Source organism: Cervus elaphus, chromosome 18, assembly GCF_910594005.1.
Source record: "Cervus elaphus chromosome 18, mCerEla1.1, whole genome shotgun sequence".
NCBI lineage: Eukaryota > Metazoa > Chordata > Mammalia > Artiodactyla > Cervidae > Cervus > Cervus elaphus.
Genome location: NC_057832.1, coordinates 99,228,447 through 99,247,625, shown reverse-complemented (window position 1 = coordinate 99,247,625; position 19,179 = coordinate 99,228,447).

The window sequence follows — 19,179 nt, the reverse complement described above, 5'->3', positions numbered from 1 at the left end:
ACATATTTCATTTTTGGGGGGGTATAAATGTAGAAGTGGAATTGTTGGGTCAAATCCTAAGTCCCTGTTTAACTTTTTGGGGAACTACCAGACTGTTTTCCAAAGTAGTTGCACCATTTTAGATTCGCTCAGTTGTGTCCAACTCTTTGTGACCCCATGGACTATACAGTCCATGAAATTCTCCAGGCCAGAATACTGGAGTGGTTAACTGTTCCCTTCTCCAGGGGATCTTCCCAACCCAGAGATCGAACCCAGGTCTCCCACATTGCAGGCAGATTCTTTACCAGCTGAGCGGCCAAGGAAGCCCATTTTACATTCCTACCAGCAATGTATATGAGTTACAATTTCTCTACATACTCACTTATACTTTCTATTATCTGACTTTAACTATAGCCATCCTAGTGAGTGAGAAGTGGTATCTCATTGTGGTTTTGATTTGCATTTCCCCGACTACTAATGATGTTAAGCATCTTCTATATACATTTATGTATTTTCTTGGGAGAAATGTCTATTCAGATCCTTTGCTCGTTTTAAAAATTGGGTTGTCTTTTATTATTGAGTTTTTTTTTATTGAGTTTTAAGAGTTCTTTACATGGTTTAGATATAAGTCCCTTATCAGAGGAATAAATGATTAATGTACACAACAATTCAGATAAATCTCAAGGTAATTGTACCACGTGAAAAGGGGAAGAAACCAGACCAAACAGAGTAAATACTGTAGACTATGTAAAATTCTAGAAAATATGAAATAATCTATAGTTACAGAAAGCAGGGAGAGTCTGGGGTGAGGTACAGAAAGGGAGGGTTTACAAATTTGGCACAAAGAAACTTAGGGGTGATGTTTACTTTTGTTATCTTCACTGTGGTGATGGTTTCATGGGTATATACCATTACATACTTTAAATATGTGCAGTTTACTGGGCTTCCTGGGTGGCTCAGGCAGTAAAGAATCTGCATGCAATGCAGGAGACCTGGGTTCATTCCCTGGGTGGGAAGATCTCCCTGGAGAAGGGAACAGCTACCCACTCCAGTATTCTGGCCTGGAGAATTCCATGGCCTGTATAGTCCATGGGGTTGCAAAGAGTCGGACACAACTAAGTGATTTTCACTAACTTTTCAAAGCTATTTTAAAAGAATCCAAGGGACTTTACAGTCCTTGGTGGCTTCCTGCTTGTCATGTTACTGCTTCTCCACCCTGAAAGCTCCCTCCCAACTGTACTCCACACCCCCTTCCCCATTTATTTTGCTTTCTACCCTCACCGATGTTCTCCAACATCTCCTGTCCCACTTGACTCTATCACAGTACACACCTTATCTCCTGCCACGTTTATTGGTGCTCTCTCCCTAATTCTCCCCAGGTCCTAGGAGAGTGCACACTTAAGGCCCTTGCAGAACTCAGCCCAGTGTCTCAGTTCTGTTTAATGTGATGGTTAAAAGCACACACTCTGAGACAGACAGCTTGGGTTCCAATCCTGGTTTTCCTATCCTGACTTGTGTGTGCTAAGTCACTTCAGTCGTGTCTGACTCTGTGACCCTATGGACTGTAGCCCGCCAGGCTCCTTTGCCAGTGAGATTCTCCAGGCAAGAATACTGAAGTGGGTTGCCATGTCCTCCTCCAGGGGATCTTCCAGACCCAGGAGAGTCTCCTGCATCTCCTCTATTGCAAGTGGATTCTTTACCACTGAGCCACCAGGGAAGCCCCTTTATGTCTTCAGTTCAGTTCAGTCACTCAGTCGTGTCTGACTCTTTGTGACCCCATGAACCACAGCACACCAGGCCTCCCTGTCCATCACCAACTGCTGGAGTCTACCCAAACCCATGTCCATCGAGTTGGTGATGCCATCCAACCATCTCATCCTCTGTCGTCCCCTTCTCCTCCTGCCTTCAATCTTTCCCAGCATCAGGGTCTTTTCAAATGAGTCAGTTCTTCACATCAGGTGGCCAAAGTATTGGAATTTCAGCTTCAACATCAGTCCTTCTAATGAACACCCAGGACTGATCTCCTTTAGGATGGACTGGTTGGATCTCCTGGCAGTCCAAGGGACTCTCAAGAATCTTCTCCAACACCACAGTTCAAAAGCATCAATTCTTCTGCGCTCAGCTTTCTTTATAGTCCAACTCTCACATCCATACATGACCACTGGAAAAACCATAGCCTGATTAGACGGACCTTTGTTGACAAAGTAATATCTCTGCTTTTTAATATGCTGTCTAGGTTGGTCATAACTTTCCTTCCAAGGAGAAAGCTTCTTTTAATTTCATAGCTGCAATCACCATCTGCAGTGATTTTGGAGCCCCCAAAATTAAAGTCAGCCACTGTTTCCACTGTTTCCCCATCTATTTGCCATGAAGTGATGGGACCAGATGCCCTGATCTTAGTTTTCTGAATGTTGAGCTTTAAGCCAACTTTTTCACTCTCCTCTTTCACTTTCATCAAGAGGCTCTTTAGTTCTTCTTCACTTTCTGTCATAAGGGTGGTGTCATCTGCATATCTGAGGTATTGGTATTTCTCCCGGCAATCTTGATTCCAGCTTGTGCTTCCTCCAGCCCAGCATTTCTCATGATGTACTCTGCATATAAGTTAAATAAGCAGGGTGACAATATACAACCTTGCTGCTGCTGCTAAGTCGCTTCAGTTGTGTCCGACTCTGTGCGATCCCATAGACAGCAGCCCACTAGTCTCTTCTGTCCCTGGGATTCTCCAGGCAAGAATACTGGAGTGGGTTGCCATTTCCTTCTCCAATACATGAAAGTGAAAAGTGAAAGTGGAGTCGCTCAGTCGTGTCCATCTCTTAGGACCCCATGTACTGCAGCCTACCAGGCTCCTCCGTCCATGGGGTTTTCCAGGCAATAGTACTGGAGTGGGTTGCCATTGCCTTCTCTGATACAGCCTTGATGTACTCCTTTTCCTATTTGGAACCAGTCTGTTGTTCCATGTCCAGTTCTAACTGTTGCTTCCTGACCTGCATACAGATTTCTCAAGAGGCAGATCAGGTGATCTGGTATTCCCATCTCCTTCAGAATTTTCCACAGTTTATTGTGATCCACACAAAGGCTTTGGCATAGTCAATAAAGTGGAAATAGATGTTTTTCTGGAACTCTCTTGCTTTTTCAATGATCCAGCAGATGTTGGCAATTTGATCTCTGGTTCCTCTGCCTTTTCTAAAATCAGCTTGAACATCTGGAATTTCATGGTTCACATATTGCTGAAGCCTGGCTTGGAGAATTTTGAGCATTATTTTACTAGTGTGTGAGATGAATGTAATTGTGCGGTAGTTTGAGCATTCTTTGGCATTTCCTTTCTTTGGGATTGGAATGAAAATGGACCTTTTCCAGTCCTGTGGCCACTGCTGAGTTATCCAAATTTGCTGACATATTGAGTGCAGCACTTTCACAGCATCATCTTTTAGGATTTGAAATAGCTCAACTGGAATTCCATCACCTCCACTAGCTTTGTTCGTAGTGATGCTTCCTAAGGCCCACTTGACTTCACATTCCACGATGTCTGGCTCTAGGTGAGTGTCACACCATCGTGATTATCTGGGTCGTGAAGTTCCTTTTTGTACAGTTCTTCTGTGTATTCTTGCCACCTCTTCTTAGTTTCCTCCTATATAAAAGGGGCATAAAATGAGTGCTCACCTTGTAGGGTTGGTGTGATGGTTAAATGAGGTAATGTATATAAGATTCTTAGATAAGTTCTTGGCACATGGTAAACACAGGTAAGGCTTCCCTGGTGGCTCAGTGGTAAAAAATCAGCCTACAACGCAGGAGACCTGGGTTTGATCCCTGGGTTGGGAAGATCCCCTGGAGGAGGACATGGCAACCCACCCTAGTATCCTTGCTTGGCGAATTCCAAGGACAGAGGAGCCTGGCGGGCTGTAGTCCATGGGGTCACAAAGAGTCAGACACAAATGATGCTACTGAGCACTCACGCATGCAAGCATAGGCAATTTTTTGCTACTATTTATTCTTGGAACGAGATTTGCCAAATTGGGAGATTTGCCAAAAATTGTTTAGGCTGCTATTTCTGGAAGAGAAAAACTTTCAGGCTGTTTGGGAAATAACTTCATTATGATTTTCTCTTTGTGGTAGGGTCTATTGCTGCTGGCCCTTCTCTTGTTAAAAATTCTGACTAGTGATTTTTCTTTGTTGTGTTTTTCCCTCCATGGTACCTATAGACATTGAGGGCATGGTGAACCTGTTACTAACAGGAGGTGAAATGGTAGCACAGGAACAAGATCATCACACTGAAACTGAACTGAAATATGCTCTGAGCCTTTGAACATTTGCTGTTATGTGAACCCGGGTCAGGGGATAGTTTGGGCTTTCCTGGTGGCTTAGTGGTAAAGAATCTGCCTGCGATGCAGGAGACCCAGCTTTGATCCCTGGGTTGGGAAGATGCCCTGGATAAGGGCATGGAAACCCATTCCAGTATTCTTGCCTGGAGAATTCCAGGGACAGAGGAGCCTGGCAGGCTACAGTCCATGGGGTCAGACACAACTGAAATGACTCAGCAGCAGCAGGGAATGGTATACTCCAAAAAATGTTTTCTTCCAGCCATCTTTTTTGGTCAGAAATTTGTTAACTCACTCCATCATAGTTCGTCAGCCCTGTGAGAACAAGGTATATCTCCAGAACTCTATATCCAGCAGAGCACGCTACCCCAGCTCACCTCTTTGCGCAGGAGACCCCTGCTTTCCCTTTGCTTGTTGCCCCAGCCTTGGAAGAGTTCTCTTTCCCTAGAGACACTTAATCCATCACCAGTGCTGAGTGGTATTTTAGAACGCACTCTAAATCCTGGAACACAGTAGGTGATGACCCAGAAGGGTTCCCATGGCATGACAGAAACACACTGAGAGTCATGCAGTCTGTTCCTTTGTCTCACTGTTTACTGTTGTCCTGGGGACCAGGATGATTCTCTGAGCGGAGACGTCCCTACAGGATAATTAAAAGGTAATATAAACATTTCCAGAAATTAAACCTAGGAAGTGTACTTCAGTTCAGTTCAGTCGCTCAGTCGTGTCCGACTCTTTGCGACCCCATGGACTGCAGCATGCCAGGCCTCCTTGTCCACCACCACCACCCGGGGCTTACTCAAACTCATGTCCATTGAGTCAGTGATGCCATCCAATCATCTCACCCTCTGTTGTCCCCTTCTCCTCCTGCCTTCAATCTTTCCCAGCATCAGGGTCTTTTCCAATGAGTCAGTTCTTCACATCAGTTGGCCAAACTCCAGATACTGGAGTTTCAGCTTCAGCATCAGTCCTTCCAATGAGTATTCAGGACTGATCTCCTTTAGGATGGACTGGTTGGATCTCCTGGCAGTCCAAGGGACTCTCAAGAGTCTTCTCCAACACCACAGTTCAAAAGCATCAATTCTTTGGTGCTCAGCTTTCTTTATAGTCCAACTCTCACATCCATACATGACTACTGGAAAAACCATAGCTTTGACTGGATGGTCCTTTGTTGGCAAAGTAATGTCTCTGCTTTTTAAAATGCTATCTAGGTTGGTCATAGCTTTTCTTCTAAGGAGCAAGCCTCTTTTAATTTCATGGCTGCAATCACCATCTGCAGTGATTTTGCAGCCCCCAAAATTAAAGTCTGTCACTGTTTTCATTGTTTCCCTATCTATTTGCCATGAAGGGATGGGACCGGATGCCATGATCGTAGTTTTCTGAATGTGGAGTTTTAAGCCAACTTTTTACTCTCCTCTTTCACTTTCATCAAGAGGCTCTTTAGTTCCTCTTCGCTTTCTGCCATAAGGGTGGTGTCATCTGCATATCTGAGGTTTTTGATATTTCTTCTGGCTGTCTTGATTCCAGCCTTTGCTTCATCCAGCCCAGCGTTTCTCATGGTGTACTCTGCATATAAGGTAAATAAGCAGGGTGACAATATAGGTATTTACTGATTGGGCTCTATGATTAAGAGGGAAACTCACTCAGTTGAGAAAGGTGTAGGTGAGGCAGGGACTGGTCAAGCGTGGGATGAACAGGTAGCAAGAGAACAGCCATCTGGGCTGGCCAACTCATGAAGTTCAGTTCAGTTGCTCAGTCATGTCCGACTCTTTTTGACTCCATGAACTGCAGGATGCTAGACTTCCCTGTCCATCACCAACTCCCAGAGCTTGCTCAAACTCATGTCCATTGAGTCAGTGATGCAATCCAACCATCTTATCCTCTGTTGTCCCCTTCTCCTCCTGCCTTCAATCTTTCCCAGCATCAGGGCCCTTTCTAATTAGTCAGTTCTTCACATCAGGTGGCCAAAGTATTGGAGCTTCAGCTTCAGCATCAGTCCCTCCAATGAATATTCAAGACTGATTTCCTTTATAAGATGTAAGATATAAAACTATTAAATTCTTAGAAGATAACATGGGGTAAATCTTTATGATCTTGGATTTGGCAAAAGATTCCTAGAAATGACACCAAGAACATGAGGAGCAAAAGCAACAAGTAGACAAATGGAACTTCGATAAAAATTTAAGTTTTGTGCTTCAGAGGACACTGGCTTAGTCCATTCAAACTGCTGTCACAAACTGTCACAGGCTGAACAGCTTATAAAAAAAAACAGAAATCCTCACTGTTTTGTAGGCTGAAAGTCTGAGATCAGGGTGCCAGCCTGGCTGGGAGAGGGCCCTTCTCTGGGTCGCAGACTTCCTATTGGGATCTCACATGGCAGAAGGGACTAGGGAGCTCTGGAGGGTCTCTTTGATAAGAGCATAATGCCATTCGTGAGGGCTGCATTCTCCTGACCTGAGCATTTTCCAGTGGCCCTACATCCTAATACCATCACATTGGACATTATGATTTCAAAATATGAGTTTTGAGGGGCACAAATATTCAGCATGCACTATCAAGAAAGTGAAAAGATGATCTACAGAATGGGAGAAAATATTTGCAAATCATATTGGATAAGAGACTTGTATCCATGTATATGTATGGCTGAGTCCCTTTGTGGTTCACCTGAAATATCACTACATTTTTACAGGCTATACGCCCAACACAAAATAAAAAGTTTTTTTAAAAAATAAGACAGACTTGTATCCAGTATATATAAAGAACTGTTATATATAACTCAGTAATAAAAAAGATAACCCTAAAAATAAAAAAAGAAGGAAAAAGATGAAAAAACAAAAAAAGAAGAAGGAAAAAAAAAATAACCCAATTTAAAATTAGCAAAGGCTCTGAATGGGAATGAAGTATTATTGACCCATGCTATAGTGCAGATAAATCTTGAAAACCTCATGCCAAGTGAAAGAAATCAGTCAAAAAATGCTAAATAAATACATAATTCCATTCACATGCAATCTGTGCAATAGGGAAATCTCCATGAAGATAACATAGGTTAGTAGTTACTGAGTGCTGGGCTGGGGAGAGGAGGGCCTGGGGAGAGGAGTGATAGCTAAAGGGGACAGGGTTTCTTTTGAGGTGATGAAAACTGTTCTAAAATTGGTGACCGTTGTATGTATCTGTGAATCTATTAAAAATCATTGAATTGGAACTTTGAAGTGGGGAAATTGTACCATATATGAATTATATTTCCATAAAGCTAGTTGAGAAAAAGAAGAGGAGGAATTTATTAGAAAGATACAGACTTGGGACTTCCCTGGCAGTCCAGTGGTTAAGACTTCATGCTTCCACTGCAGGGGGCACAGGTTTGATCCTTGGTTGGGGAACTAAGATCTCACATGCCTAGCAGCTCAGCCAAAAATAATGAATCAATCAATCCAGAGACTTGGGCCACATGCCAGACCAATTAAATTAGAAGATCTGGGGATAGCACCCAAGTCCCAGGAACCAGGATTTTTTTAAAAAGTACAGACTCAGAGACTCATGTAACCCATGTAACACTAGGGTGGGGCTGAGCCTGTTGAGCCCTCAAAGTCTGAGAAAAAGAAGTGGGGGAATTAATCAGATATAGACTTGGGAATTACTTGGGAATTCCCTGGCCATCCAGTGGTTAAGGCTCCATGCTTCAGCTTGGCCAAAAAAAATCTATCAATGCTGAAACTCTGGCCCAGAGGAGGGATCCTCACAAAATTCCTAATTTGCAGCATCAACACCACCTGGAAACTCTTGGAAAAGTAGACCCTTGGACCACTGAAAAGACTGACTGAATCACAAACTCTAGGGGTGCAGCCCAAAAAAACAGTGTTTTAAGGGGATGTTGATGCAGGCTCAAGTTTGAGAACTACTTGAGCACCATATGGAAGCCAGGAAGTTTCCTCCTCACTTCTGCATGTGTTTCTTTTTGGGCACGTGTTTTCTTTGTTGCTGCAGACAGATTTTCTGTATCGCCCATCCTCCCTGACACCTAACAGTAGTCTTCACTGTAGGAAAGTGTTGTTATTGTTCAGTCGCTAAATCATGTCAGACTCTTTGTGACCCCATGGACTACAGCATGCTAGGCTTCTCTGTCCTTCACTGTCTTCCAGAGTTTGCTCAAATCCATGTCCATTGAATTGGGGATGCTAACTAACAATCTCATCCTCTGTTGCCCTCTTCTCCTTTTGCCTTCAGTCTTTCCCAGCATCAGGGTCTTTCCAATGAGTTGGCTCTTCGAATCAGGTGGCCAAAGTATTGGAGCTTCAGCTTCAGCATTAGTCCTTCCAATGAATATTCAGGGTTGATTTCCTTTAGGGTTGACTGGTTTAATCTCCTTGCAGTTCTAGGGACTCTCAAGAGTCTTCCAGCACCACAATTAAAAAACATCAATTCTCTGGCTCTCAGCCTTCTTTCTGGTCCAACTTTCACATCCTTACATGACTATTGGAAAACCATAGCTTTGACTATATGGACCTTTGCTGGCAAAAAGATGTCTTTTCTTTTTAATATGCTATCTAGTTTTGTATAGCTTTTCTTCCAAGGAGCAAGCATCTTTTAATATCACGGCTGCAATCACTGTCCACAGTGACTTTGGAGACCAAGACAATAAAATCTGTAGGAAATGGCCACCAATTCCCAAATCTAAATCTCTTTAGAAGCACTAGCCAAATTGAGACTAGCATCCAGTTCCAACTGCAAATTCTGGGGGAAGAACTCAGGTGGCCCAGCTTATGTCAGCAACCTCCTCAAGGTTGTTCCCAATATAACCCTGGAATGGGATTGGGAAGAGCCAGTTCCCAGAAAAGAGGTGAGAGAGACAGACAAAACAATGAGGATCTCTCATGGGAGGCAAGAGAAGGAAATCTGTGGTGACTAACCACTGAGGTTTGCCTGGGACCTTCCTAGATTTGACACTGAGAGCCTCATGTCCTGGGAAACCCCTGGGTCCTGAGCAAACTAGAACAATTGGTCACTTGAGAATTGAAGAGTGGGGTGGGAAGGGAGGGCCTTTCACTCTGGAGAAGTACAAAAGGAAAAGGAGTTGGTGAGATTCTCAAGTGGGGGCATTTGGAGATGTTGGTGTGTTTTTGGTTGTCACCACGACTGGAACTGGGGTGTGCTAGTGATACTCCATGAGGCTTGAATCACACTTGCACAAATGGTCCTGCCCCAAATGCCAGTAGCTCTCCTGCTGAGAAACTCTCAAATGAATAAATGAACATGCAGCCAACAAACTAGGTACACATTAGAACCACCTAATCCCAGACCTAGCCCCGGGGTTTCTGATTTAAGTCGTCTAGGGAGGTACCCAGGCATTGGAGTACCCAATGTTTAAAGTACCCCCAGGCGATTTTAATGTGCAACTGGGTTGATAGGTGCCATTGAGAATAAAGTGACATCAGAGAGTTTTGGAAGGTGAAGTATTAGGGTACTGGGGGAAGAGGGAAGTTGGGATGTCTGAGGTTGTAGAGAGATCTAGAAGCCTGGGGGACAATGATGAGGGCATTGGATTTGTTCATGGAAATAGGCCCTGGAGTCCAGTTGCTGCAGCATAAAACCAGAGCAGGTATGTGATCAGTGCCTGCTAAGCAGAGTGGCAGGAGGGTGAGAGTCATAAAGTGGATCTAAATATCTAATTTCTTCCAGAAGCGAGAGCCAGCTGGTAAGCATTTGGACCCCAGAAAGTGTGTTAGTGTTTATTGGTGCTTGGCTGGTGAAGCAGCCAAGTCTTTGGCTTGTTGATTGCCTGGAGAGATCATTAATACACCATTCCTCAAATATTTGAAAAGACTTGGTTTGGGGGTAAGAACTTGTGATTTCTAAGTGTCTCAATAAGACCATAAGTGACAATTTGACTCCATATTTTTGTAAAATGCTAATTGCTTTACAGCTGCTTCGTGTGGGCACTATGTCCAACTTTTTGGGAGCCCATGGACTGTAGCCCACCAGGCTCCTCTGCCCATGGAATTTTCCATGACAAAAATGCTGGAGTGGGTTGCCATTCCCTTCTCCAAGGGATCTTTCTGACCCAGGGATCCAACCCAGGTCTCTTGCATTGTAGGTGGATTCTTTACTGTCTGAGCCACCAGGGAAGCCCTTACGATTGTAAAGAACCCATTGTAAACAATGAGCCAATTCCAAGGCATGTTCATGTGATCTTACTTGCACCTCCTTGTAAGTTGGATGGGTAGGAATCATGCTCCTTTTGGCAGGGGAATCCAGCTTAGGAAAGTAGTTATTGATACTCAGAGTCACATAGGACTTCCCTGTAGCTCAAATGATAAAGAAGCTGCCTGCAATGCAGGAGACCTGGGTTCAATCCCTGGGTCAGAAAGATCCTCTGAAAAAGAGAATGGCAATCCACTCTAGTATTCTTGCTTGGAGAATCCCATAGACAGAGAAGCCTGGAGGACTACAGTTTGTGGGGTGGCAAAGAGTCGGACACGACTGAGCGACTAACACTTACTTACTTACTTAGAGTCACATAGCTAGAAGAAGGTGCTGCTGGGACTGGTACCCGGGGTCTAATGTTTAGGAGGTGGACCTCCTTCCACCATGCCCTATAAGGAAGAGTTCTTTTCTTTCTCCCTGTAGCCAGCTGATGTGTGTGTGTGCATGCTCAGGCTTTAAGTTGTGTCTGACTCTTCAAGGCCCCATGAACTACAGCCTGCCAGGCTCCTCTGTGCGTGGCATTTTCCAGGAACCCTCTGCTTTTGTGAGGGGAGTGTCATCTTCCATCAGCCTGACTGGGTGACAGTTTGACTCACAACATATGAGCACCAGTGTATTGCTTAATACACTGAAGTAAAGCTGGACTGAAAGTCAATAAACTGTGGATATTACATGACATAAAAAGTTAATCTTGTTGGGATAAGGCTACATTTCCCCTCCTCTGTGTCTGGCTTCCGAAGAGAAGAGTTAACAGGGGAAGGAAGACTTTGTGAGGGATTAAGAAGGAGGGTGCTGCTCAGTGGCACTAGTAGTAAAGAATCTGCCTGCCAATGCAGGAGATGCACATAGGAGATGTGGGTTTGGTCCTTGGGTTGGGAAGATCTCGTGGAGTAGGAAATGGCAACCCACTCCAGTATTCCTGTCTGGAAAATTCCACGGGCAGTGGAGTCTGGCAGGCTATAGTCCATGAGGCCACAAAGAGTCGGACATGACAGAGCACAAGAAGGAACTAGGGGCAGGTGGGTGGACCTTTACTGAACTGTGTATGTTTTTTCTCTACCATTGCCCTTAGGTTCTCTGTACAGTATTTTTTTTTTTTTTCTGAAAAGAATATCGCTTTGTGAATGTTCAGAAAAATTCCAACCTCCTTAGTGTCTTGCCACCCCACTCTATCAGAACTGTCCCTCAGAACATCCCTCTTTCAACAAGGCTCCTTTTGACTGTGGACAGTTAATTCATGTTCTTCCTATTCCATAGAAATTTATGATCTCTATTCACCATCCTCCTCTCTCGATGCCTCTCACTGGTTTGAATTTGCTTTGCAAGGGAAATTGGGGGCAAAGCTGGCCATGACTGAGAAAATTCTGAGCTGGAGAGCCATACAAAGGCAAATGCTGTCCTCAGCACGTGAGCCCCGGATGTGGGTTTAATGGAAGGAAAGAGGTTTAATACCAGGTTGATGACTGTCTCGGGTTGTGCAGCTGGAGGAATATGATATAGGATATGTGCCCTATGGGTTGAAGTTGGGCCAGAAGAGGTCTGTGCTGTGTGGCCTTTGGGCAAACAGTCACCAAGACTGAGTTGACAGCGGCTCCTGATGGTTATGACTTCAAGTTTACAGTGTCACTGTTTGGGGAAAAAAAAATCATGTTGATTTTGAGAAAATATATTTGTTAAAAGTGTAAATAATCATTATAAAGAAAAATTCAAGTCATAGAAACATTATTAATGCATTTAGCAAATATTTATTGTGTTCCTGCCATATGCCAGGAACCACTGAAAGCACTGGGGATATGACGTTACCGAGAGCTTCCATGTTAATGGAGGGAATAGCCAAAAAATAATAAAAATATGGAATGTGTCACGTGGTGATAAATGCTATGAAGAAATACACACAAAAAAGAAAGTAGAAACCACTCAAAAGTCCATCACTGCAGCTAACCTGTGTTAACATTCTGTTGAAAATTCTTCCAGATACCTTTCTGCTGCTGCTGCTGCTAAGTCGATTCAGCTGTGTCTGACTCTGTGCAACCCCACAGACGGCAGCCCACCAGACTCCCCCGTCCTCAGGATTCTCCAGACAAAAACACTGGAGTGGGTTGCCATTTCCTTCTCCAAGGCATGAAAGTGAAAAGTGAAAGTGAAGTCGCTCAGTCATGTCCGACTCTTCGCGACCCCATGGACTGCAGCCTACCAGGCTCCTCCGTCCATGGGATTTTCCAGGCAAGAGCACTGGAGTGGGGTGCCATTGCCTTCTCCAGATACCTCTCTACCTATATAGAAACATAAGTATGATTTCCTGTCAATGAGTATTTTTACATGCTGAGTCATTACCTGTTTCTTTTTCAATAATATTTTGCTATCTTTTCATGTCAATAAATAAACTGACATAATTTTTCCAGTTATGATGTTTGTTTTAATTTGCAAACTTTCAGAGAAGTAGAGACAGTGGTATAGTGACCACAATTACCTATTCCCTGCATTTAATAATTGTTAACATATTTGATTAACTGGGGGGATAGGACTTATGCTAAATTACAGTCTTTGTGAACATCTTACTTGTCCTGTTTCTACCCTAGGGGGGTGAAGGACAAGTCAACTCTGACACCATCTGTAGTATCAGACTCCACAGGCTGAAAGGCTCAGCCCCCCTCACTACCCTCACTTTGGATGTCAGTCTCACACTTCAGGAGTCCCCAGGCCACCTGCACCACTGAGCAACTGGTTACAAATTCAAGGGTTCCCACTACCCCCACAGGTTTGAAACTCTTCTAGAAAAGCTTAGAGAACTCAGTTAAGCGCTACACTTATAACTGAAGTTTTACTTAAAAGGGCAAGTTGTGGGAAGAAGACACAGCTGTCCTGTCTGGGTGGAATCAGGATATGTCACCCTTCTGGCAAACAAACATGTCCCTCAACCAGAAATCTCTACTGAGCTTTGATGTCCAGTTTTTCGATCAGGGTTTCATTACTAGGTACATTATATTGATATCAGTGTTACTGATTGCACTTAATCTGGTCTAAAGTTGCAACCCTCTAATCACCTGATTAGTCTTTCAAGTAACCAAACCTTATCTTGTCATTTCATTGTTGAACTGTTCTTTATATATTCTGGATAATGACTAATCCCTTGAAGAGATCTCTAGTCTTTCCCATTCTTTTGTTTCCTCTGTTTCTCTGCATTGTTCACTTAAGAAGGCTTTCTTATCTCTCCTTGCTATTCTCTAGAACTCTGCATTCAATTGGGTATCTCATCCCCTTTCTCCTTTGCCTTTCCCTTCTTTTCTCAGCTATCTGTAGGGCCTCCCAGACAACTATTCTGCCTTCTTGCATTTCTTTTTCTTGGGGATGGTTTTGATCACTGCCTCCAGTACAATGTTACGAACCTTTGTCCAAGTTCTTCAGGCACTCTGTCAGATCTAATACTTTGAATCTATTTGTCACTTCCACTGTATAATGGTAAGGAATTTGATTTAGGTCATACACGAATGGTCTAGTGGTTTTCCCTACTTTCTTCAATTTAAGTATGAATTTTGCAGTAAGGAGCTCATGATCTGAACCACAGTCAGCTCCTGGTCTTGTTTTTGCTGACTGTAGAGAGTTTCTCCATTTTTGGCTGCAAAGAATATAATCCATCTGATTTTGGTATTGATCATTTGCTGATGTCCATGTTTAGAGTCATCTTTTGTGTTGTTGGAAGAGGATGTTTGCTATGACCAGTGCATTCTCTTGGCAAAACTCTCTTAGCCTTTGAGCGCCTTGTTTTTTTTTTTTTTTTTTTTGAGCGCCTTGCTTTGAAGGAGGTCAGCATTACCTCATCACAGTTTGGCCTCAAGCCAAGCTACAGGGTTGGGGGGAACACAGCCCCACCCATCAGCAGAAAATTGGATTAAAGATTTCAGAGTAAGACCCAGATTCCCTCAGAGCCAGTCCCACCCATCAGGAAGCTTCCACAAGCCTCTTATCCTTATCCATCACAGGGCAGACAGAATGGAAACCACAATTACAGAAAACTAACCAAACTGATTACTTGGATCACAGCCTTATCTAACTCAATGAAACTATGAGCTATGCCATGTAGGGCCACCCAAGACAGACCAGTCATGGTGGAGAGTTCTGACAAAACATGGTACACTAGAGAAGGGAATGGCAAACCACTTCAGTGTTCTTGCCTTGAGAACTGCATGAACAGTATGAAAAGGCAAAAAGATAGAACACTGAGATGAACTCCCCAGGTCAGTAGGTGCCCAATATGCTACTGGAGAAGAGTGGAGAAATAGCTCCAGAAAGAATGAAGAGGCTGAGGCAAAGCAAAAACAACACCCAGTTGTGTATGTGACTGGTGATGGAAGTAAAGTCTGATGGTGTAAAGAACAATATTGATAGGAAATGGAATGTCAGGCCCATTAATCAAGATAAATTGGAAATGGTCAAACAGGAGATGGCAAGAGTGAACATCATTGACATTTTAGGAATCAGTGAACTCAAATGGACTGGAATGGGCAAATATAACTCAGATGACCATTATATCTACTACTGTGGGCCAGAATGCCTTAGAAGAAATGGAGTAGCCATCGTAGTCAACAAAAGAGTTCAAAATGCAGTACTTGAATGCAATTTCAGAAACGACAGACTGATCTCTGTTCGTTACCAAGGCAAACCATTCAATATCATAGAAATCCAAGTCTCTGCCTCAACCACTAATGCCAAAGAAGCTGAGTGGTTCTAAGAAGACCTACAAGATTTTCTATACTAACACCAAAAAAAGATGTCCTTTTCTTCATAGGGGACTGGAATGCAAAAGTAGAAAGTCAAGAGATACCTGGAGTAACAGGAAAATTGGCTTTGGGGTACAAAATGAAGCAGGGCAAAGGCTAAGAGAGTTTTGCCAAGAGAATGCACTGGTCATAGCAAACACCCTTTTCCAACAACACAAGACTCTACACATGGACATGACCAGATGGTCAATGCAGAAATCAGATTGAGTATATTCTTTGCAGCCAAAGATGGAGAAGCACTGAATAGTCAGCAAAAACAAGACTGGGAGCTGACTGTGGCTCAGATCATGAACTCCTTATTGCCAAATTCAGACTTAAATTGAAGTAGGGAAAACCACTAGTCCATTCAGGTATGACCTATATCAAAATCCCTTAGGATTAAATAGTGGGGGCGACAAATAGATTCAAGGGATTAGATCTAATAGAGTGCCTGAAGAACTATGGACAGATGTTCATGACATTGTACAGGAGTGAGGTATCAAGACCATTCCTAAGAAGAAGGCAAAAAGGCAAAATGGTTGCCTAAGGAGGCCTTACAAATAGCTGAGAAAAGAAGAGAAGTGAAAGGCAAAGGAGAAAAGGAAAGATATACCCATCTGAATGCAGAGTTTCAAAGAATAGCAAGGAGAGATAAGAAAGCCTTCCACAGTGATCAATGCAAAGAAATAGAGGAAAACAATAGAATAAGAAAGACTAGAGATCTCTTCAAGAAAATTAGAGATACCAAGGGGACCTTTCATGCAAAGATGGACACAATAAAGGACAGAAATAGTATGGACCTAACAGATGCAGAAGATATTAAGAAGAAGTGACAAGAATACACAGAAGAGGTATACAAAAAAGATCTTCATGACCCAGATAACCACAATGGTGTGATCACTCACCTAGAGCCAGACATCCTGGAATGTGAAGTCAAGTGGGCCTTAAGAAGCATCACTACAAACAAAGCTAGTGGAGGTGATGGAATTCCAGTTGAGCTATTTCATTCTAAAAGATGATGCTGTGAAAGTGCTGCACTCACTATGCCAGCAAATTTTGAAAACTCAGCAGTGGCCACAGGACTGGAAAAAGTCAGTTTTATTCCAATCTCAAAGGAGAGCAATGCCAAAGAATGTTTAAACTGCTGCAGAATTGCACTCATCTCACACCCTAGCAGAGTAATGCTCGATATTCTCCAAGCCAGGCTTCAACAGTATGTTAACTGAGAACTTCCAGATGTTCAAGCTGGATTTAGAGAAGGCAGAGGACCCAGAGATCAAATTGCCAACATCCTATGGATCACAGAAAAAGCAAGAGAATTGCAGAAAAACATCTATTTCTGCCTTAATGATTACATAAAAGCCTCTGTGTTGATCACAGCAAACTGCAGAAAATTCTTAGAGAGATGGAAATACCAGATCACCTGACCTGCCTCCTGAGAAATCTGTATGCAGGTCAAGAAGCAACAGTTAGAACTGGACATGGAACAATGGACTGGTTACAAATTGGGAAAAGAGTACACAAGGTTGTATATTGTCACCCTGCTTATTTAACTTATATGCAGAGTACATCATGCGAAATGCCCGGCTGGATGAAGCACAAGCTGGAATCAAGATTGCCAGGAGAAATATCAATAACCTCAGATACACAGATGTACGACCCTTATGGCAGAAAGTGAAGAGAAACTAAAGAGCCTCTTGATGAAAGTGAAAGAAGAGACTGGAGTATTTTCTCTCATTTTGCAGATGATTATTTCACCTTCTTAATAGTGTACTTTGAGAGACAAGTTTTTAGATTTGATGAAGTCTAATTTATCTATTTTTCCTTTTGTTAACTGTACTTTGGTGCCATATCTAAGAAACCATTGTTTACTCAAAGGTCATGAAGACATAGTCCTGTTTTCTTCTGGCTTAAAACTCAACATTCAAAAAACTAAGATCATGGCATCTGGTCCCATCACTTCACGGCAAATACGTGGGGAAACAATGGAAAGTGGTGAGAGACTTTATTTTCTTGGGGTCCAAATGGTGACTGCAGCCATGAAATTAAAAGATGCTTGCTCCTTGGAAGAAAAACTATGACAAACCTAGTCAGCATAATAAAAAGCAGAGATGTTACTTTATCATTAAAGGTCCATATAATCAAAGCTATTTTATTTCCAGTAGCCATGTGTGGATGTGATAGTTGGACAACAAAGAAAGCTGAGTGCTGAAGAATTGATGCTGTTGAATTGTGGTATTGGAGAAAACTCTTGAGAGTCCCTTGGACTGCCAGGAGATCCAACCAGTCCATCCTAAAGGAGATCAGTCCTGGGTGTTCATTGGAAGGACTGATGCTGAAGCTGAAACTCCAATAATTTGGCCACCTGATGTGAAGAACTGACTCATTGGAAAAGACCCTGATGCTGGGAAAGACTGAAGGCAGGATGAGAAGGGGACGACAGAGGATGAGATGGTTGGATGGCATCACTGACTCGATGGACATGTGTTTGAGTAGGCTCTGGGAGTTGGTGATGGACAGGGAGGCCTGGCATGCTGCAGTCTATAGGGTTGCAAAAAGTCAGACACAACTGAGCAACTGAACTGAACTGAAAGGAACCAGAGATCAAATTGTCATCATTCACTGGATCAAAGAAAAAGTAAGAGAATTTCAGAAAAACATCTATTTCTGTTTCATCGACTGTGCTAAAGACTTTGACTCTGTGGACCACAACAAACTATGGAAAATTCTTAAAGAAATGGGAATACCAGACCAAGTTACCTGCCTCCTGAGAAACCTGTATGCAGGACAAGAAGTACCGGAACCGAACATGGAACAACAGACTGGTTCAAAATTGGGAAAGGAGTAGGTCAAGGCTGTATTTTGTCACCCTGATAATTTAACTTCTATGCAGTGTATAATGTGAATTGCCACCCTGGATGAATCACAAGCTGGAATCAAAATTGCTGGGAGAAATATCAACAACCTCAGGTATGCAGATGATACTACTCTAATGTCAGAAAGTGAAGAGGAACTGAGGAGCCCCTTGATGAGGGTGAAAATAGAGAGTGAAAAAGCTGATTTAAAACTCAAAATTCCAAAAACTAGAATCATGGCATCCGGTCCCATCACTTCATGGCAAATAGATAGGGGAAAAGTGGATACAGTGGCAGATTCTTTTTTTTGGGGGGGGGGGAGCTCCAAAATCACTCCAGATTGTGACTGCAGCCATGAAATGAAAAGATGCTTGCTTTTTGGAAGGAAAGCTATGACAAACCTAGACAGTGTACTAAAAAGCAGAGATATCACTTTGCCAACAAAGGTCTGTCTAGTCAAAGGTATGGTTTTTCCAGTGGTCATGTATGGATGTGAGCGTTGGACTATAAAGAAGGCTGAGCACCAAAGAATTGATGCTTTTGAACTGTGGTCCCAGAGAAGACTCTTGAACATCCCTTGGACAGCAAAGAGATCAAACTGGTCAATTCTAAAGGAAATCAACCCTGAATATTCACTGGAAGGACTGATGCTGAAGCTAAAGCTTCAATACTTTGGCCACCTGATGCAAACAACCAACTCATTGGAAAATATCCTGATGCTGGGAAAGATTGAGGGCAAGAGGAGAATGGGGTGACAGAGGATGAGATGGTTGGATGGCATCACCGACTCAATGGACATGAGTTTGAGCAAACTTCTGGAGATAGTGAAGGACAGGGAAGCCAGGAATGCTTCAGTCCATGGGATCAGAAAGAATTGGATATGACTTAGGGACTGAACAACAACTCCTCCCTTATCAGATATTTGAGTTTTATGTATTTTCTTTCATTCTGTGGGTTTTCATTTCACTCTTTTAATATTGTTCTTTGAGACACAAAAGATTTTAGTTTTGATGAAGTCCAGTTTATCTGTTTTTCCTTTTGTTAATTGGGCTTTTGGTGCTGTATCTAACAAAC